Source organism: Schistocerca nitens, chromosome 1, assembly GCF_023898315.1.
Source record: "Schistocerca nitens isolate TAMUIC-IGC-003100 chromosome 1, iqSchNite1.1, whole genome shotgun sequence".
NCBI lineage: Eukaryota > Metazoa > Arthropoda > Insecta > Orthoptera > Acrididae > Schistocerca > Schistocerca nitens.
The window spans coordinates 822,933,060-822,955,564 of record NC_064614.1 but is presented as its reverse complement, the minus strand read 5'-3'; the positions used below and the strand labels follow the sequence as shown (position 1 = coordinate 822,955,564).

Genomic DNA, 22,505 nt, shown 5'->3' with positions numbered 1-22,505 from the left:
GTTTACTTATCCACGGTCCTTAGTATGGACAGGGACTGCGATTGTTGTGTGCGGATACGAGCCGAGTTGGTGACACTACCCTCTCAGCTTCAGGGTGTGAACGCTTCGGTTACACAGCTTGAGACTGCAGTGGATGTTCACCATTGTTGTGGGCCGGCCGTAGGGATCCAACTGTAAGTAGGCTGTTTATGTTTTCTTATTGGCAACGTTACGTAGCGCTCTGTATGAAAATCACTGGCTGTGCTGTGTGCAGTCTGTGGCTAGTTTGCACTGTTGTTTGCCATTGTAGAGTTGGGCAGCTGGATGTGAACAGCGCGTAGCGTTGCACAGTTGGAGGTGAGCCGCCAGCAGTGGTGGATGTGGGGAGAGAGATGGCGGAGTTTTGAAATTTGTAAGACTGGATGTCATAAACTGCTATGTGTATTATGATTTTTCAACACTATTAAGGTAAATACATTGTTTGTTCTCTATTAAAATCTTTCATTTGCTAACTATGCCTATCAGTAGTTAGTGCCTTCCGTAGTTTGAATCTTTTATTTAGCTGGCAGTAGTGGCGCTCGCTGTATTGCAGTAGTTCGAGTAACGAAGAGTTTTGTGAGGTAAGTCATTTGTGAAAGGTATAGGTTAATGTTAGTCAGGGCCATTCTTTTGTAGGGATTATTGAAAGTCAGATTGCGTTGCGCTAAAAATATTGTGTGTCAGTTTAAGCGCAGTCGTATATAATTGTTCAAAGGGGACGTTTCATATGTCGACAATTAGCCGAGGATACCTCACTGGAATCTTCTGATTTTTTCTTGTAGTTTGTGTAATTAGTGTAGATTTTGTTTATTGCTAGCGCGTAATTGTAGAGAGAATCTCCTTTGTAGTTGCAGTCTTTCATTGTTTATGTGGCATGCATGTAGATTTGCACCAAGTATTTCGCAGCTGCGCCTGCGATTAACTAGATATTTCCAGAATGAGATTTTCACTCTGCAGCGGAGTGTGCGCTGATATGAAACTTCCTGGCAGATTAAAACTGTGTGCCCGACCGAGACTCGAACTCGGGACCTTTGCCTTTCGCGGGCAAGTGCTCTACCAACTGAGCTACCGAAGCACGACTCACGCCCGGTACTCACAGCTTTACTTCTGCCAGTACCTCGTCTCCCACCTTCCAAACTTTACAGAAGCTCTCCTGCGAACCTTGCAGAACTAGCACTCCTGAAAGAAAGGATATTGCGGAGACATGGCTTAGCCACAGCCTGGGGGATGTTTCCAGAATGAGATTTTCACTCTGCAGCGGAGTGTGCGCTGATATGAAACTTCCTGGCAGATTAAAACTGTGTGCCCGACCGAGACTCGAACTCGGGACCTTTGCCTTTCGCGGGCAAGTGCTCTACCAACTGAGCTACCGAAGCACGACTCACGCCCAGTACTCACAGCTTTACTTCTGCCAGTACCTCGTCTCCCACCTTCCAAACTTTACAGAAGCTCTCCTGCGAACCTTGCAGAACTAGCACTCCTGAAAGAAAGGATATTGCGGAGACATGGCTTAGCCACAGCCTGGGGGATGTTTCCAGAATGAGATTTTCACTCTGCAGCGGAGTGTGCGCTGATATGAAACTTCCTGGCAGATTAAAACTGTGTGCCCGACCGAGACTCGAACTCGGGACCTTTGCCTTTCGCGGGCAAGTGCTCTACCAACTGAGCTACCGAAGCACGACTCACGCCCGGTACTCACAGCTTTACTTCCGCCAGTACCTCGTCTCCCACCTTCCGAACTTTACAGAAGCTCTCCTGCGAACCTTGCAGAACTAGCACTCCTGAAAGAAAGGATATTGCGGAGACATGGCTTAGCCACAGCCTGGGGGATGTTTCCAAAATGAGATTTTCACTCTGCAGCGGAGTGTGCGCTGATATGAAACTTCCTGGCAGATTAAAACTGGCAAAGGTCCCGAGTTCGAGTCTCGGTCGGGCACACAGTTTTAATCTGCCAGGAAGTTTCATATCAGCGCACACTCCGCTGCAGAGTGAAAATCTCATTCTGGAAACATCCCCCAGGCTGTGGCTAAGCCATGTCTCCGCAATATCCTTTCTTTCAGGAGTGCTAGTTCTGCAAGGTTCGCAGGAGAGCTTCTGTAAAGTTTGGAAGGTGGGAGACGAGGTACTGGCAGAAGTAAAGCTGTGAGTACCGGGCGTGAGTCGTGCTTCGGTAGCTCAGTTGGTAGAGCACTTGCCCGTGAAAGGCAAAGGTCCCGAGTTCGAGTCTCGGTCGGGCACACAGTTTTAATCTGCCAGGAAGTTTCAACTAGATATTATTTTCAATGCGATGTTAATGTGTTTTGTTATTTTGCTCCTCAAATTGTGCTTTTCTGTGTTATCGTGTGAAATACTGTGACAATAATGGCGTGTGAAAAACGTAACACTAGGCTCCACAGTAAACTGAGAAATAATAGTGACGACGAGCGGAGATTACCAGCACCACCGTGTAATGAATTAACAGACATTCGAAGTAGTACGAGGGCAGTTCAATAAGTAATGCAACACATTTTTTTTCTCGGCCAATTTTGGTTGAAAAAAACCGGAAATTTCTTGTGGAATATTTTCAAACACCCCCGCTTCGTCTCGTATAATTTCATTGACTTCCGACAGGTGGCAGCGCTGTACGGAGCTGTTAAAATGGCGTCTGTAACGGATGTGCGTTGCAAACAACGGGCAGTGATCGAGTTTCTTTTGGCGGAAAACCAGGGCATCTCAGATATTCATAGGCGCTTGCAGAATGTCTACGGTGATCTGGCAGTGGACAAAAGCACGGTGAGTCGTTGGGGAAAGCGTGTGTCATCATCGCCGCAAGGTCAAGCAAGACTGTCTGATCTCCCGCGTGCGGGCCGGCCGTGCACAGCTGTGACTCCTGCAATGGCGGAGCGTGCGAACACACTCGTTCGAGATGATCGACGGATCACCATCAAACAACTTAGTGCTCAACTTGACATCTCTGTTGGTAGTGCTGTCACAATTGTTCACCAGTTGGGATATTCAAAGGTTTGTTCCCGCTGGGTCCCTCGTTGTCTAACCGAACACCATAAAGAGCAAAGGAGAACCATCTGTGCGGAATTGCTTGCTCGTCATGTGGCTGAAGGTGACAATTTCTTGTCAAAGATTGTTACAGGCGATGAAACATGGGTTCATCACTTCGAACCTGAAACAAAACGGCAATCAATGGAGTGGCGCCACACCCACTCCCCTACCAAGAAAAGGTTTAAAGCCATACCCTCAGCCGGTAAAGTCATGGTTACAGTCTTCTGGGACGCTGAAGGGGTTATTCTTTTCGATGTCCTTCCCCTTGGTCAAACGATCAACTCTGAAGCGTATTGTGCTACTCTTCAGAAATTGAAGAAACGACTTCAGCGTGTTCGTAGGCACAAAAATCAGAACGAACTTCTCCTTCTTCATGACAACGCAAGACCTCACACAAGTCTTCGCACCCGAGAGGAGCTCACAAAACTTCAGTGGACTGTTCTTCCTCATGCACCCTACAGCCCCGATCTCGCACCGTCGGATTTCCATATGTTTGGCCCAATGAAGGACGCAATCCGTGGGACGTACTACGCGGATGATGAAGAAGTTATTGATGCAGTACGACGTTGGCTCCGACATCGACCAGTGGAATGGTACCGTGCAGGCATACAGGCCCTCATTTCAAGGTGGCGTAAGGCCGTAGCATTGAATGGAGATTACGTTGAAAAATAGTGTTGTGTAGCTAAAAGATTGGGGAATAACCTGGTGTATTTCAATGCTGAATAAAACAACCACTGTTTCAGAAAAAAAATGTGTTGCATTACTTATTGAACTGCCCTCGTAATTTGGTAATTGTGCATAGGGAAATGGAGCGGGCGGCAAATAATGGTGTAGACAGTGAAACAGGTAGTGAACAGGGAGGCATTATCGATCGATCGATCGGTAACAGCTCGCCTCAGGAATCCGAAATGGCGGGACACAATTTCGCAAATACTGTAGATTCAGTTTTTGGGTCCTCACCGTTTTCTCAAATAAGTCAAGACACATTTTCTGCTTGTCAAAATGGGAATGTTGCCGGTGCAAATTCACTGCCGAAAAGCACTGAGGAACATGTTTCAGACACCAGTGCACTGTTGTTACAGTTAATGCAACAAATGGGACAAAGGCTTCAGACGTTAGAGACAATGGAACAACACCAGAGACAAACACAGCAACAGTTAGACACAATGGAACAAAATCTTAAAAATTTAGACACAGTGGAACAAAATCTTAAAAACTTAGACACAATGGAACAAAATCTTCAAAAGTTAGACACCACGCTTGAACAAACACGTGAAGATTTAACTACTGAGTTACATAACATCGAATCGAAATGTCAAAAAGTCTGTAATGACGTAAAAACACAAATTTGTGAGCATTTCCAACCTATTTTTTCGCGTCATGAGAATGCATTACAGAATCACGAAGCAGCCATAAAAGAACTGCAAACTATTGTTCATGAAAATCACGACACCTTGCAAGCTAAAATTGACTCAGTTGCATCTACCGATTCGGTTACGCAACTTGCAAAAACTCAAGAAAACTTAAAGGACACAGTAGATACGATTTCAACACAAATGGACACTCTGAAACTCGGTTCAGAAAAACACACTGAGGAAATAAGTACACTATCGGAGAAAGTAGCCGAACTATCGGATCAGTTCACTAACTTATCTGCAAAGGTAGATGATGATCTGAATGACACAAGACCTGTAGCCATCACTGACACAGAAGAGTATGAACAAATTAAGAAATTCAAACAAAATCAGAATCAAATTAATACGCAATACAAAAGAGAAATCCAGGAAGTACAAGATCAGTTGGCACAAGTAATACAAAAATATCATATTGCAGAGGACACTCGCGCTCCAACACGGGAAGAGGAACTTAGAAATACGGAAAAGCCACAAAATAATAACACAGGGCATTTCGGAAATTATGAAACAAATTGGCAAGGTGAACCGAATTTTGAGATGGAACCGCCGACACGACATAACAATGATCGGTATGCTACTCGCCGACACGATGATTTTGACTATAAGCTGTTCATTACTACATGTAAATTCAAAACGTTTAAGAATTCTGCCAACGACATTCATCCACAAGCGTGGCTCCATCAATTCTCTCATTGTTTTCCTCCCAACTGGTCATTGGAGCACAGGTTAGAATTTATGTGTGGCTACTTGGAGAATGAACCAGCTGTAAGAATGCGATCGGTCATTCACGATTGTCACAGTGAAGGAGATTTTTATCATGCCTTCCTCTCAGCATATTGGTCACAAGCTACACAAGACCGAGTAAAACATAGCATCATAATGATGAAACATTTCGAACAATCTGAATTTTCCAGTCTTGTGAAATATTTTGAAGACATGTTGCACAAGAATCAGTACCTGTCAAACCCATACAGCCCCTCAGAACTGATCCGCATTTGCTTAATCAAACTGCCTGAACATTTATGACATATTATTTTCGCAGGACGTTGCAAAGACGACACTGAAGCTTTTCAGGGACTTTTACAAGAACTGGAAATTGACACTGACAATCACGGAACGCGAAAACAGAAGCACAACAATTACAGATCACATCCGTCACAATTCCGCGATGACAGAAATAATACACGACAAGGCTATTCTTTCAACGTAAATCGTGACCAAAACAGACATCACCCATATGACAACCACTGGCAGAGTAATAATAGTTACAGAGAAAGATCGCATTTCCGTAGTAATGAATATGACAGAGATTACCATAGAAACAGACAATATGGGAACAAACACAATTATTATCAAGGGAGACAGAATAACTTCAGACGCAACAGTTCAGTGCGCAGTTACGATTCCGGTAGAAATTCTCCACCACATGACCGACAAACAAGAAACTGTGTAAACTACCGACAAAACGACAGACTTGAATTCCATCAGAACTGGCAGGATTCAAACAGAGCAGGGCACTCTCGAAAAGGTGAATTTGTAGAAGTTAGGTCTCCTAATCCCAATAACGACGCACGCCAACAAAGAGATAGCAGACAATGACCCGCACCGCAGGCAGCCACGTGCGCCGCCTGGCTCAAAGAAAAATAACATAGACGCTAAGATTGGGAAAAATTGCAGTATTCTTTACCGACGTATACCGTATGATAATTGCGTTCAAGTTGAAACTCTGTGTACTAGGAAGAGTAAAGGTTTACACCACATTTCACATGTAAAACCGTTTACTGAGAGATAATTTGTTTTTTAATTTAGTCTAGGCTATAAAATTTTTCACTTTACATTATTGTATGCTTTGTTAGACTTAGAGACTGTTACCACGCAACAATGTTTGAAGTTAAATATCCAGTCATGAACCAAGAGAACTTATTTAAACAGAAATTACGAATGCATTGTTATTGTGAACAGGCGACACAGTGTTATTGTGTGTGTACATTCTTGCTTGTTAGTTGCACGATTACGTAACGACTATAAGGCTTACATACTTAGAATATTTACCAGTACAGCTAATGAGATTTTAATGCAACATTTTGGTTTACTTGAAAATACATTCTGGATTTAAAGTACTTTCTGTGAGATACCAGATGACACAGTGGTTAGTTTATGTGACAGCTACACGATTTTTTCACGACGCTACTAATGAGTGACAATTTACAATGTTGCTTTTGCGGTGTTTCTGTTTTATATCTGCACAGTTTTTCTGAATTATTCTGGAAAGTAAAACATGTTTTAGTAGTAACTTTTGTGGTATAGCTACAATGAGACAGCCTTTTCCGTAGCACAACAATACGTTACAGTACAGTACTTTCTTCATCACGGTAAGGTACGTAATAACTACAATATCTATACGCAAAGCATTTCACTTTCGTTTATCATGAGGTAAGTACATTGACTTCAGCACAACTTTGCTTACAGAGGACGATAACTACGACAGTTCCACATAATTATCTTACAGCAAGACGCACATTCAGCGCTACAGGAGACACATTTGAGTGATTAATTTTGTACTTAAACCATTTATTTTTCAAGATTTTTGAATTACAATGAAAGATTTCTGTGATACATTTCATTCCATTTCTGTAATCTGTAACACCTGAGGGTATAATTATATTAATCCTAAGGGGGGTACACGCTTACTTTGTGTACCATGTGTTTGACAAGCACAAGGAGCCCTAGCTAATATGGTATTTGCTTACACAACTTTACACATCAGTACCATATTTCTGTAACACAGAATTACACAGCTATCTAATCATTTAACTGGGAGAGACAAACATTTATTTTACTACATCAGTGACAGATGTTTACGTAATTACACAGTTAAATAACTTCACACTTATGAAACTGTATTTTTTATGTACTTTGTGAGATGTTCATATTTCTTCGGAACCATTGTGATACTATGAGAGCTTTGAATGATGTGTTTGGTATGAGATCATGATTTTTAAAGTACGTTTGAGGCAGATGACACTTTTGACATGAGCAGAGAATTTTTTTTAGGTTTTGAAATTATTGGGGGAAGCTACGACGATTTTGAGAGTTGACTGAGGTGTTATGATGTTATTATTACGATGACTATGTGTATTATGCTGTTGCGGTATGTTTATGATCAATAAGCTGATGCTATATGAGTTATTTGAGTATGCTACGTATTTGTTATGATGAAATATAGAAGAAGTGTCGACAAATAAGGTAAGGAATAATGAGTAGTGTTTAGGGACTCTGGTTTGTGAAAAAGGTTGTTGGAAACCAAGAATCGTACTTTATGAGTTATTAAATGTATGTAAATGCGTGAATGTATTACAATGCCGACGAAAATTTTTTGGACACTGTTATATCAATAGCATTTTGTTTCTACAGATTTGTAACGCAAATTCTTGACCTGTGAAATATTTTTATATGAGACTGTCGCTGTAGCGGAAACTGCTGTCGTAAATATTTCGGTAAGAAAGTTAAGTGACCCCCTTCACGTAATGCGTCGTGGGCACCCAGCTGTGTGACAGACGCCCGAAAAAAAAAAAAGCCATTAGTGTGTGCCTTTCAGAGGCACAAGTGGAGAAAAACAAAAAAAGAAGTCATTATCCCCGCTATTGACATTCCTTTGTAGAAAGCATCGTAAATACGACACCCTCAAACTTGAAAAAATGATTACACTGTAGAGTTCTTAATTTATGATATTTACTGAAATGAAATTATGAGAAACATTTCATGTCTATTGCCTTGCTAGTTGAAAGATTGTTTACTGCGTTATGAAATGCCATATGGCTAGTGAATGACGTTTCACGCCTTGCTTTGCCTATTTTGTTTAATATCTAGTTCCTAGCTGCACTGCAGCATTGGTTAAAATAAAATTTTATAGATGTACTAATATAAATATTTTATGCCTACAGATCCAGTAAATAACCATTTTAAAATCTACTTCAAAAAAACGAGGGAGTACAAAAAGAAATTTCCCTTCACAGGAATTGCATACATAATTATTGTCAATCACTGGGTAACTTATTTAGTAGTGTAAGTTAAGGTGATGCATCACCCTAGTGTTAAGATGTGACATAGGTATTAAACATGGCCATTTTTACTGTATTATTTTTTCTACTTGAGCTTTGTCGTGTTTAGATATAAGTTATTGCATTTGCTGCTGCTGTTTGCCAGGCATAATGTTACTGAATTTGACTTTGTGTTACGCTGTTAAGCCAGTTTTACTACGAATTTATTTTTCTTGTTTGCTGCACAGTGCCTTATATTAGTTGTAATATTGCAATTGCTTTGCCAATTTCCATTTTTTTTGTCATTGCTGTTTGTGTTAACTGTCTTGTGCTGCTGCATTGCCTCGTCCCTTAGTTTAGCATCTGACCTCAGTAGATTTAAGTTAGCTTAAGATGGGGTAGGCCATATAAGAGAACAAGTTGTGATGAATTGGAAGAAATACATTGAGAAGCTATAAGAAAATGGTTTGGCCAAAACAGTATTTTGAAGAGGATATGAACCAAAAAAGTAGGGTTTAGGGACAACAGGTTTAGGTAGGATTTTCTTGGAAATAAATGATGAAGTAAGATAATGGAAAATAAATAATGAGGTAAGAAATATGTGAACATATAAATACAGAAAGCATGCTTGAATAGGATTTTTTTGGTGGAAACAAATGTTGAAATAAGACGAAAGATCTATGGAATGAAGTTTTGGGTTGGACTGCAGTACCAACTGTTACACTGAAAACAAACCCTGTCCTTTCCTTTTGTGTTATCCCACTATGTGTTTGTGTACCCTTGTGTATTTGTTTTCTTCCTGTCTCTGTGTAGTTTCATAGAATTTTTTCTTCTTCTAATACTAAGCTACATTCACTATGATGAGGAATACTGTTATCCTCAAATATAATTGGCATTAATAACATGTTATTTACCTTGTAAATATGCTTAGACATTATTTATTCTGTTTTGTTTTAATGCTTATGTGTAAAGTTGATGCTTCAAAAGTTATTTTGATCTTTTATGTATTTACTTATCTCATAATTCCTGTAACACTGATGTATATGTTTATTTCTATTATTTTGTAAAGCCTGCATTACTACAAATGTTATCTGTATTATTATGTTTTTAATAATGTATTTTGTACCTTTGTTATTGTATTCTTATGTTATAAAATTGCAATTGCCAGCAGTTCATCAAATTAAGTAACTTGTAAGTTCCATTTCACTGCACACGTTTCTGTTGGTCATACTATATGGACAATATGTGAGAAGTAGGGACTGTTAGTGTTTGCACGTGTGTTAATAATTCAGCAAGGGACTGCATAACAGCATTGCTGGTTCTAAGGACAATTCCAAAAACTTTGTGAGTGCACAAGTGGTGGTTATGGACTTGCTATATTATCTGCAAGACTCTTCAATGGTGATTGTGCACCTGCACAGTCACAACAAATGGCTGCTGGCCATCTCTACAAGGACTACAGTGGGTCTGCATCTTTGATGACCCACCAATACCATTATTTCTACAAGGACTACAGTGGGTCTGCACCTCTGGTGGCCCACCAATACCATACTCTCTACCAGGACTACAGTGGGTCTACTCTGTGATGACCTACCTACCAATATTCTTCAAAACGTTGAATGACTCTCCTGTGGGTTTGCTCTGTTGTGGCCCATTACCTGTCAGCATGTCAAGAGTCAGCATTGTCTTTCTGTTGGAAGGACAACACTACTTCTTCAAGACTGCATGGAAATCCACTACTTCCGTGTGCATTTTCTTTTACTGCTCAGACTTTGAGAAAAACACTGCAATTTTACTGTGATGAACAATCTGGACTGTCTTTATGGACTGTGACAAAATTTTAGCTTTTGACCAACATTTTATCAATAACTGTGTGCATTTGATATCTTTGTTATTGTAATTATGAAAAATTTTATCAAATCATTATTGGCCACTGCCCAAAACAACTTGTAAAATGTTTTGTGGGGAGCATGGGGGCTATGTAAGTAGGCTGTTTATGTTTTCTTATTGGCAACGTTACGTAGCGCTCTGTATGAAAATCACTGGCTGTGCTGTGTGCAGTCTGTGGCTAGTTTGCATTGTTGTCTGCCATTGTAGAGTTGGGCAGCTGGATGTGAACAGCGCATAGCGTTGCGCAGTTGGAGGTGAGCCGCCAGCAGTGGTGGATGTGGGGAGAGAGATGGCGGAGTTTTGAAATTTGTAAGACTGGATGTCATGAACTGCTATGTATATTATGATTTTTCAACACTATTAAGGTAAATACATTGTTTGTTCTCTATTAAAATCTTTCATTTGTTAACTATGCCTATCATTAGTTAGTGCCTTCCGTAGTTTGAATCTTTTATTTAGCTGGCAGTAGTGGCGCTCGCTGTATTGCAGTAGTTCGAGTAACGAAGATTTTTGTGAGGTAAGTGATTTGTGAAACGTATAGGTTAATGTTAGTCAGGGCCATTCTTTTGTAGGGATTATTGAAAGTCAGACTGCGTTGCGCTAAAAATATTGTGTGTCAGTTTAAGCACAGCCGTATATAATTGTTCAAAGGGGACGTTTCACAACTGACGTCCAGCACGTCCGAGTCCTTCGATCGGTCCTTACCGGTGGCCAACCCAGTTAGTGCTCGCACTGACTAACCTGTGATCGAGTGGGAGATGGCCCCGGGCCGTCGCAGGCGGTGAAAGACTTCCCAGGCGGCCGCACGTACGGCCTCTTCGGTTGGTCTAACAAATGGGTTACAGGTGCTGTGCACTCCAGGTGCTGTGCATTCCGTGTACATATCGGGTGGACTCATACCAGATGTGGAACTGCTCCTCCCGGATGCCATGAAGAGCACAGGGTGCAGGCAACAGCAGGTGGTATCCCACAGCGGTACCAATGATGAGTGTCACTCTGGATCAGAAGAGGTTCTCTCTGATTCCGTTAGCTCGACGAAATGTCCGTACCCAAAGACTGGAAAGTTGCACAGGTTACACCAATCTTCAAGAAAGGCACTCCGTCTTCAGACCACAAGTGGCCCATCAGGACCATCCGACCGCCGTGTCATCCTCATGGAGGATGCGGATAGGAGGGGCGTGTGGTCAGCACACCGCTCTCCCGGTCGTTATGATGGTTTTCTTTGACCGGAGCCGCTACTATTCGGTCGAGTAGCTCCTCAATTGGAATCACGAGGCTGAGTGCACCCCGAAAAATGGTAACAGGGCGTGGCGGTTGGATGGTTACCCATCCAAGTGACTGCCACGCCCGACAGCGCTTAACTTCGGTGATCTCATGGGAACCGGTGTATCCACTGCGGCAAGGCCGTTGCCAGTCTTCAAGAAAGGTAGTAGGAGTAATACACTTAATTACAGGGCCATGTAATTAACGTCGATGTTCAGCAGGATTCTGGAACATATATTGTGTTCGAAGATTATAAATTATCTCGAAGAAAACGGTCTATTGACACACAGTCGACATGGATTTAAAAATCATTGCTCTTGTGAAACAAAACTAGCTCTTTATTCGCATGAAGTGTTGACTGCTATTGACAATGGATTTCAGATCGATTCCATATTTCTGGATTTATGAAAGGCTTTTGACACTGTAACACACAAGCGGCTTGTAGTGAAATTGCGTGCTTACGGAATAGGCTGTTTGCTGTTCCTTATCTATATAAACGATTAGGGAGACAATATGAGCAGCCGTCATAGGTTGTTTGCAGATTATGCTGTCGTTTATCGACTAACAAAGTCATCAGAAGATCAAAACAAATTGCAAAACGATTTAGAAAAGATATCTGAATAGTGTGAAAATTGGCAGTTGACCCTAAATAACGAAAATTGAGAAGTTTTCCACGTGAGTGCTAAAAGGAATTCGTTAAACTTCGGTTACACGATAAGTCAGTCAAATCTAAAGGCCGTAAATTCAAATAAATAGCTAGGATTAACTTAAATTGGAAGCATAGAAGATGCTGTGGGGAATGCTAAGCAAACACTGCACTTTATTGGCAGAACACTTAGAAAATGTAACAGATCTACTAAGGAGACCTCCTACACTACGCTTGTCCGTCCTCTTTTAGAATACTGCTGCGCTGTGTGGGATCTTTACCAGATAGGACTGACGGAGTATATAGAAAAAGTTCAAAGACGGGCAGCACGTTTTGTATTATCGTGAAATATGGGAAAGAGTGTCACTGGAATGATATACAGTATTTGGGCTGGACATCATTAAAAGAAAAGCGTTTTTCGTTGCGACGGAATCTTCTCATGAAATTCCAATCACCAACTTTCTCCTCCGAATGTGAAAATATTTTGGTGACACCAACCTACATAGGGAGAAACGATCACCACGATAAAATGAGGAAAATCAGAGCTCGTACGGAAAGATGTAGGTGTTCGTTCTTTCACGGCCCTATACGAGATTGGAACAATAGAAAGTTCTAAAGGTGATTTGATGAGCCCTCTGCGAGGCACATGAATGTGATTTGCAGAGTGTCCATGTAGATTTCGATGTAGATGTAGATCTTTTTCTGTGAGTACGTAACTTCTGATAGGCATGTGGACAATATACTGCAAGTTAGAGACTAGCCAACAACGCCCCTTCTTCTGCATCAGAGCGGGAACGTTAGCCTATGACTATGGCCCACCAATGGTAGCCATATGAATTTTAACCAATACTATCACTTCTCCAGCACGAACGCGAGAAAACTCCCCTTTATAAGAGGACGCGACACTCGTCTCTAACAGTGTTCTAGTAGTAGTAGACACCATAACATCCTGAGGAAGATCCCAGCAGAGGGGCTGAAACGTCGATCATTTTAGTAGAAATATGACACGGATTAATAACCTAGAAGATTTTAAGTTCAGTGACAACGACCACGAAAGCCCGCAGAATTACAAAATATACTGCAACCTTATTTCAGAGATGTAATTATTAATGTATAGACCTACGATTATTTAATGCAAGACAACGCAAGGGCACACACCACCAACGCGTCTCTATTACGAGGAGTATTCGGAAAGTAAGGTCCGATTAGGCTCAAAATGAAAACCACTGTGAAAATCCGATGGAACTTTGCGCAGATGCCTTGAGCAGTGCTTTTACTGTGCCTGTCGATCGCATCACGTAGCTCCTTTCAGTTCAGAGCGCAAAGTGATCACGTAGGGATCACTAAAACACCAGTGTCTCCCGCCAAGTATGTGGATCTGGTGAGAGCTTTCCCCTGAAGCATTGCAACCCACACAACACAAATGTCTTGCGTTTCTTTCTTTAAGGCAATTTTCAGCCGCAATTTGCAGAGGAAATGAAGATGCTCCTGCAGCGTTTTCGGTGGGAAGCGTTTGATCACCCACAATGCAACTCTTAATTGGCTCCCTCCGTTTTCGTCTCTGCTCACACATACCGCTCGCTACGAAGATAACATTTTGGCACAAACTACGAAAGACAGACCAACGTAGAGAACTGGCGGAAAGCAGAGGCGGTTGCTTTCCGTGGCTAGGGTACTGGGAAGTTTGTACAACGCTACGAAAAATGTCTAAGTCAGAGCGGTGACCATTTAGAGAGGTAGCTGGAAGGTGTGGCTAACTATTGCAAATAAAACATTTTTGATTTACTCTGTGGTTTTGATTTCGCGACCAATCGGATCTTACTTTCTGAACAGCCCTCGTAATATTATAGAGTGTTGTTGCTGATGAAGATTTTTCTTCAGTCGAAGCAATAAGGTTTGATTTGGAGTTCGTGCACAAATCAGCAAGCAGATTCTACTGATAAACCAGACCAAAGTTTTTATTGTTCTAAGTTTATTAATTGTCTTTATATATGGCCTGCACCTTTGAAGCTACCGCATGCCGTGTTTCACAGCGGTTATTATTATTATTATTATTATTATCAAGGTCTGTTGTATATTAATAAAAAAATTTCCTTTTACAGTTAGCTGCATAGGGCCGCAAACCAATGCCCCACAACATTCCTTAACTGTTTAAAATAATGAAAAGAATGAAAATTTGAGAATGAGTAAAGTGGCAGAGGAAGGAGAGAATAAGGTTGAGACAGACAGGGGTCCAGTTACACTATCTGAACAAAGGACCCGGACATTTCTCTGTATTGCGGAATCGGCCACTAGATGTTACGAGAGGCGGACGCGCTAGTCTAAACCAGAGCATCCGCCAGTGTTGTTGTATTATTATTGTTAACGAAAAAGCGTGACGAAAAACGAAAAGTTAAGAAAAAGATAAGTTTTTGGGTAAAGAAATGGATACAGAGGCGTTCATGCTTAAGTTTCCAAGAAACACTGCTGAACGAACTTAAATCAGAGGACTTTACTCAGATTACAAACTTTCTGAGAATGTCGTTTGTAAGTTTTGGACACCTCTTGTCAATTATAGAATCAAATATTCGGAAGCAGGAAACATATATGCGGCAAGCTATATCACCAAGAGATCGCCTTTTACTTACTCTTCGATTTTTAGCCACAGGTAAGAGAATAAAACACGTAAATGTCAAATAAATATTTATTGTCAATAGTCGTACATTTATACTCCTTTCACTGAGTTACTTTTTTTTTAATTTTTAGGCGATAGTTTTCCCACTTTCATGTACCTTTTCCGAGTACCCGTTTGCACAATCTCTCGAGTTGTTACGGACTGCTGTGTGGCCCTATTAGAATGTTTGAAAAGAGAATATTTGAAGGTTAGAATTTTGATGTTTCATAACTCACTCAAATAATTCGCATAAGCAGAAAATTTACGAAACGGTTACCTTTTGGATGATGAACTTTGTCAGTATCAGAAATAATAATTACTTTCTCTGATGGTGTGCAGATGAAACTGCTTTCACCTGTTATCCAAGAATTAGTTATAGTTTCATCTTCCTCCGATATTTCGAGTATTGCGTTTTGTATTATCCTCTTTAATTTTTTTCGACTTAACATTTGTGTTAATAACCTTAATTCCGATGTCACATAGTCTCCAAACACCTGCTGTTCATCAACAGGTTTGCGCATCGCTTCTTTTGCCTTGTTTCGGATAGTGTCTGAATTTGCCACGGTATTTTTTTTTCTTTTCAAAATTCTTTTTCTGATCCGTAAAATAAACATTGTACAGTAATACGAGGGCTATTCCGAAAGTAAGGTCCGATCGGTCACGAAATGGAAACGACTATGAAAATCCGATAAAGCTTTGCACAGATGTGTTGGGTAGTATCTCTAGTATAACCCCAGTTAGCATCACGTCGCTCTTCTCATTTCTGAGCTCGCAGTGAGTGCGTAAAGATGTCTAGAAAATAGTGTCTGCCGCCAAGTACGGGGGCCTGGTGAGAAATTTCCCCTGAAGCTATGCAGCTAACATTACATAACTGTCGTGCTGTTTCGTCTTCAAGACAATTCTCAGCCGCATTCTGCAGGGGCAATGAAGATGCTCCTGCATCGTTTTCAAATGGAAATGTGAGATTACCCACAATACAGCCCGTAATTGTCTCCCTCTGAGTTTCAGCTCAGGTCACATGAACCGCTGGTTATGAAGACAACATTTCGGCACAAGACAACGAGCCGTAGGCCAGCGTAGAGAATTGGCGGAGGGCACTGGCGGCTGCCTTCTATAGCGAGGGTATGGGAAAGTTGGTACAACGCTACGATACACGTCTAAGTCGGGTCGGCGACTATGGAGATAAGTAGCTGCAAGGTGTATCTAACTGTTGCAAATAAAACATTTTTGATTTTTACCGTGGTTTCCATTTCGCGACCTATCGGACCTTACTTTCAGAATAGCCCTCGTATTTGCCTTCAAAGGGATAAATTTCAGATATATTTTTTCTATAATTTTAGGTACCTTCAACAGAAGAAGAATGGTTACAAATCGCTACTGGTTTTGAGAACAGATGAGATTTTCCAAACTGTATTGGCGCTATGGATGGAAAACATATAGTCATACAGGCTCCCAAGAAACAAGGCAGTGTGTACTTTAATTATAAAGGGAACCACAGTATTGTGCTATTGGCACTGATTGGACTTGACTACAGAGTTGTATACTTCGATGTGGACAGTAATTGTTGAATATCTGATGGTGGAGGTTTTAATAATTGTAGACTGCCAGAATGTCTTAAGTCTAATTCTTTGATTGTGCCAGTTCCTCGAAATTTACCTGGTAGAACTGTGCACATACCTTACATCATTGTTGCTGATGATGCATTTGCTCTCAAAAATTATATTATGAAGCCCTACCATTTTAGAGGCCAACCAGTGCAAAATCGTGTGTTTAACTATGAGCTCTCTAGAGCAAGAAATGTGTCTGAAAACTTTTTTGGGCTTATATGCACACGTTTTCGAGTATTACGAACGCAAATTCTTCTAAACCCAGACAAATCGAGGCAAATTCTCAAAGCGATTTGTGCTCTTCACAACTTTTTACTCACAGAAGAGAGTAGAAATTCCGTTTATGATCCACCTGGCACATTTAATTCTCAAGATTGACAGACGCAAGGAGAATGGCGCAAAGACATATGGACAGAAACGAATATGCAGCTAGAACCAATAAACTTACATAATTGGCCACACATGGCCAAGGAAGTCAGAAATGAATTCACAAACTACCTTGTTTCACCAGAAGGGGAAGTAGCCTGGCAATACAGACGCCTTCAAATTTCAATTGATTTCTCATGAGAGTGTGAACATAAATACATCTGTAATAAACGTAATAAATACTATATGCAGAATATTAAATTTGTTTCACTTGCAATATTATTTTAGGTCTCTTTTGGTGTGTAGGAACGAAACATAAATTTTATGTAATCAGAGAATTCTTATTTACCTTTATATAAGTCGTCTGAATTTCGTCCACTTTTTCTTTTCTTCGATTTATTTAGTTCTTGATTATACAACGTGGATTTTTTGCGTATTTCTGGTTCTGTAGTGTCGAATTCTGACGCAATAATTTACAATGCGTCTTATTTTCTTAACCCATTTTTAAAGTGCATGTGTAGTGTGTCCCACAACACGGGAAAACACTCCACTCGCTGAATAAGTCATTGTCTTTATTCACTCGTCCACACGAACCTCGAGACTGACATTTCCTACTGTGTACACTTCTGCAAGTTCCGAAAAAGCTTCCCGCAACTGTCAAGTCCAGCAAGTAATTGCAGCAAGCTACGGAGAACCGTTTACACTAGCTTGCGGAAGCTACTTCTCCAAGTTGACGAAACTTGCGGAAGTCAGCTTGCTGCGTGTGCTTACACATGCAAAGAACTTGCAGAAGTAGCTTCTGCAAGCGACTTGCGGAAGTTTACTTGCTAGTGGACACTCGCCTTAAAAGGAGTCTTGGAGCATTGAGTTGTTAGTAGAGAAGATGTAACAGTGGAACGGGTAGGACAAGAGTGCTCAGCAACTTCGAACGTTGGCTGGCTATTGGATGTCACCTGAGAAAAATCTTTCTGGGACATTTCAACCATTCTAAAGCTGCCCAGTTCGGCTGCTGGTGATGGGTGAAGTGTAAACGCAAAAGAACAGCGACAGCTAAACTAAGACTATACAGACCTCATGTACTGAAGGACAGGGACCATCGAGCCTGGCGGAGGCGGTTGGAAAAAGAGGAAGGAATCACTTGTGGGTCCCCAAAAGCGCTGCCAGCCGTCCAGCGATGAAAAGAATGCTGAACAATTGTTGAGCTGATCGTCATAAGCGACACATTTCTACTGTCAGTGCTTGGCGATGCTTGTTGTCGTGTATAGATGTAAAGACATATACCACTAGACAATGGATGACTGGAAACGAGTGAACTGGAGGGATGAGCACGCGAGTATTACGGAGATGCCTCGTGAACTGAAGTGGGAATCCCTAGAGGGAAGACGACGTTCTTTTCGGGAAACACTGTTGAGACAATTTAAAGAACTGGCATTTGTCGTTGACTACAGAACAATTCTACTGCAGCCAACACACATATCGCGTAAGGACCACGAAGACAAGATAAGAGAAATTAAGATTCCTATGGAAGCACACAGGGAGGTCGTTTTTCTCACACCTTGTTTTCTAGTAGGACAGGAAAAGAAATCCTTCTTCATTCTGAAGTCAGGAATCAAGACTGGAAACAACACGCTCTCGACGCGAAGTGCAGTCGGCAGTCATTCTTTCTTTGCACTGTTTCCTCTTGTGTTGGAGTTACAGTGTCGCAGTGCTGTTAGGCATTACCGCGAGTTATATTCGTTCGCATGGTAACGATTAATACACACATCAAAAAAAATTTTCCATCACCCCGGTTCCAAGAACTTCTGAAGATAGTCGTTGACTATGGATACTGTATCACAGACACAGTCCCTTTGACTGTTCAGAGATGTCACTAAACCCGCTCAAAGATGTAAACAACCATGCACGAGCAGCGCCTGTTAGACGGAGAGGGTCCTACAGCCGATCAGTTCCAGTAATTCCACTAGTAAGGAGGTATACGGCTCGTGTTGTCTCTAGTTCAAGCATGCCTAGACGGTTCGGTCGCGTTCGCATTGTTACTTTGTGCCATGAAGGGCTCTCAACAAGGAAAGAATCCAGGCATCTCGGAGTTATCCAAAGCGATGTTGTTCGGACATGGAGGAGATACAGAGAGACAGGAACTGTCGATGACATGCCTCGCTCAGGAGGCACAAGGGCTACTACTGCAGTGAATTACCGCTACCTACGGATTATGGCTCGGAGGAACCCTGACAGCAGCGGCACCAAATTGAAAAATTGTTTTCGTGCAGGCACAGGACGTCGTATTACGACTCAAAGTGTGCGCAATCGGCTGAATGATGCGCAACTTCACTCCCGACGTCCATGGCGAAGTCCATCTTTGCAACCACAACACCATGCAGCGCGATACATATAGGCCCAACAACATGCCGAATGGACCGCTCAGGATTAGTATCAGGTTTTCTACACCGCTGAGTGTCGGATATGCCTTCAACCAGACATCCGTCGGAGATGCGTTTCGAGGCGACCCTGTCAGGCTGAACGCCTTAGACACACTGTCCAGTGACTGCAGCAAGGTGGAGTTTCCTTAATGTTTTGGGTTGGCATTATGTGGGGCCGACTTACGCCGCTGGTGGTCATGGAAGGCGCTGTATCGGTTGTACGATACGTGAATGCCATCCTCCGACCGACAGTGAAACCATATCGGCAGCATATAGGCGAGGCATTCGTCTTCATGGACGACAAGTAGCGCCCCCATGGTGCACATCTTGTGAATGACTTCCTTAAGGATAACGACATCGCTCGACTAGAGTGGCCAGGATGTTCTCCAGACATGAACCCTATCGAACATGCCTAGGATAGATTGAAAAGGGCTGTTTATGGACGACGTGATCCAACAACCACTCTGAGGGATCTACGCCGAATCGCCGTTGAGGAGAGGGACAATCTGGACCAACAAAGCCTTGATGAACTTGTGGATGGTATGCTACGACGAATACAGGCAAGCATCAATGCAAGAGGACGTGCTACTGGGTATTAGAGGTACCGGTGTGTACAGCAATCTGGAACACCACCTCTGAAGGTCTCGCTGTGTGGTGGTACAACATGCAAGGTGTGAGTTTCATGAGCAATAAAAAGGGCGGAAATGATGTTTATGTTGATCTCTATTCCAGTTTTCTGTACAGGTCCTGGAACTCTCGGAACCGAGGTGCTGCAAAACTTTTTTTGATGTGTGTATATTTTCGTAACTTCCCATGGAATATGCGTCTGAGTCTGTTGAGAACAGCACATGCCACTCCCTCTCTCTCTATCTCTATTAGGTGTCATACAAACTGCTACCTCCTACAGTGTCTGTTTTTGTATCAACCGTGAGTCTTTTATCAAGACACTATCACTACTTTACAAAATGATACGCTTTTCCAATCAGGTAGCACTATTACCTGATCCAGTGACTTACGTTAAGCTGGCCGGAGTGGCCGAGCGGTTCTAGGCGCTGCAGTTTGGAACCGCGTGACCGCTACGGTCGCAGGTTCGAATCCTGTCTCGGGCATGGATGTGTGTGATGTCCTTAGATTAGTTAGGTTTAAGTAGTTCTAAGTTCTAGGGGACTGATGACCTCAGAAGTTAAGTCTCATAGTGCTCAGAGCCATTTGAACCATTTCAACTTACGTTAAACTGATGCTAGAAGAGGGGCTGTTTCCTCTTCATAATCAATACAGAATCTAACTGATAGCTTGACAGATCTTTTGCTCTTCCCTTTATCGAGCGATTTTAGATGGCTTTTAAATCCGTCCTCACTTATTTCGGTATCTGTCAATCTCCGCATGTACTTATTTATGTCTCTGTCAATTTCATATTCAAGCGCGGATCGAACGTAGTAAATGCTTAGTGATCCTCTCCACTGAAGCATTTTCGGAAGACATTATTTAGTATTTAAGCCTCCATAAAGTCACTGCCAGTCACTGAAGTCGTCCTCGGTTCGACTCACTACTTGAAGCGTAATTCACTGTCTAACTTTTAGAGGCTAGTAATGACACTTATTCGCAAGGCTTCATATTAACTGTTACCGCAATATCCAATAACGTATGATACCTATAAACATAATACCAATAAGTTTGTTCCTTCTAGGATGAGTTAAAAGTAAGTGTATCAAAATACAACTGCGGATGATACACTATAAATATACTTGAAGCGAGACGTCGGTTTACAGCTAGATATTACGAAAAGTATTGTTATGAAAATGGACATCGTAAAAAAGCAAAACATTAAAAGTAGACCGCTGAATACTTTTCCGCTATTAATGTGAACGATTTCCCTGCTCTGTGGTTATTTATTTGCTACCAATGTTTGATAAGTGGCGATCGGTTCCGATGAAATGACATAGCACTCATTTCCACGGGTGTGTATATTCGCAATCATTTGCGTTCGGTAATAATTTCCAGAGAGTATCGGCTACAGCTCAATTACTGTTGATACAGTAATGAATAATTCATTAAATAACTGGTGCGCGCGCTGGCAGTGTCGCACAACAGATCTGACGCGTCCAATTATTCCGGCTGATTAATTCATTAATTACGACTTTTGCATTGATGTAACTATTATATGCTTCAGCAGATTACAGAAGAGGCAAGAGCTGTATGCTGCAGTGGAACGTGTTTCGATTAACGATAACGTTGCAGAGGACGTGACAGACTGTGTCACTGTAATCTCTAAAATATGGCGGCGACGCGCGCAGGAAATGCCGAATGCGGCTGGCGAAATAATGCTCTCGAGCGTCGTAATTCCTGAACTGCCGTTGGCTCACGCGCTGATGAGCGGTTATTCCGATGTACTGTATGACAGCTGCCCGTGTGCCTTTCTCGTGATTTAATGTTTTAGCTGATACTGTTTCCTAACAGTTGTCAGAAAACTTGACCTCAAGAGTTTTATTTAAATCGCAAGGTTATAACCAAACAGTGCAGTGCAACAGCAGAACAAGACTGCTCTAATTTCAGCTACCTGATGATACTATAATCGTCGTCGTCTGGTAACTGGAGAGTCAGCAGGCAAAATGCACCTTTTGTAAGCTTTTCGAAGTGCTTTATTTATTTAAAGTGCCTATCACCTCGCAAGACTGAGACCGTGAGATCCTTTCTTACGTCTAACGACGCAACCTAAATTAGTTAACATTACAATATGTGTGTCATGAAAACAGTAATAATAATAATAATAATAATAATCATAATCACAACGCACCAAAATTTATGAAAAGAGACTTTAGCCAAACAGAGAGAGAATTCAAGAAAGGGGTTGGAAAGTAACTTTAAAGGAAGTGGGAAATGAATATGTTGTGAATGGAGACCTTTACAATAAAAAAATTACCCTCTAGGAATGTGATAATTAGGCATTACGATGCAATAGTGAAGCCAGAACAGCTATATGTATGCAGAACTCTAGCATTAAATTGTAATTTCGATACAGTAGAAACAACTAAAAGACGAACCACTAGGAAAATATTGGACCCACGAAAAACTATGAAATGTTGGAAAATACTAGGTAACTATGAAAGCTATCGAAACTTAGAAAACCTACTAAGAATAAAGAGAAAAGGAAAAC

General features: G+C 41.6%; 1 non-coding gene across 1 annotated transcript; it reads left to right on the top strand.

The window, feature by feature from the left end:
• The first annotated feature begins 2,181 nt into the window (after positions 1 to 2,181).
• Trnas-uga (transfer RNA serine (anticodon UGA)) lies at positions 2,182 to 2,256 on the top strand. Its single transcript has one exon. It is a non-coding gene; the product is annotated as a tRNA-Ser (tRNA).
• Positions 2,257 to 22,505: the final 20,249 nt, after the last annotated feature.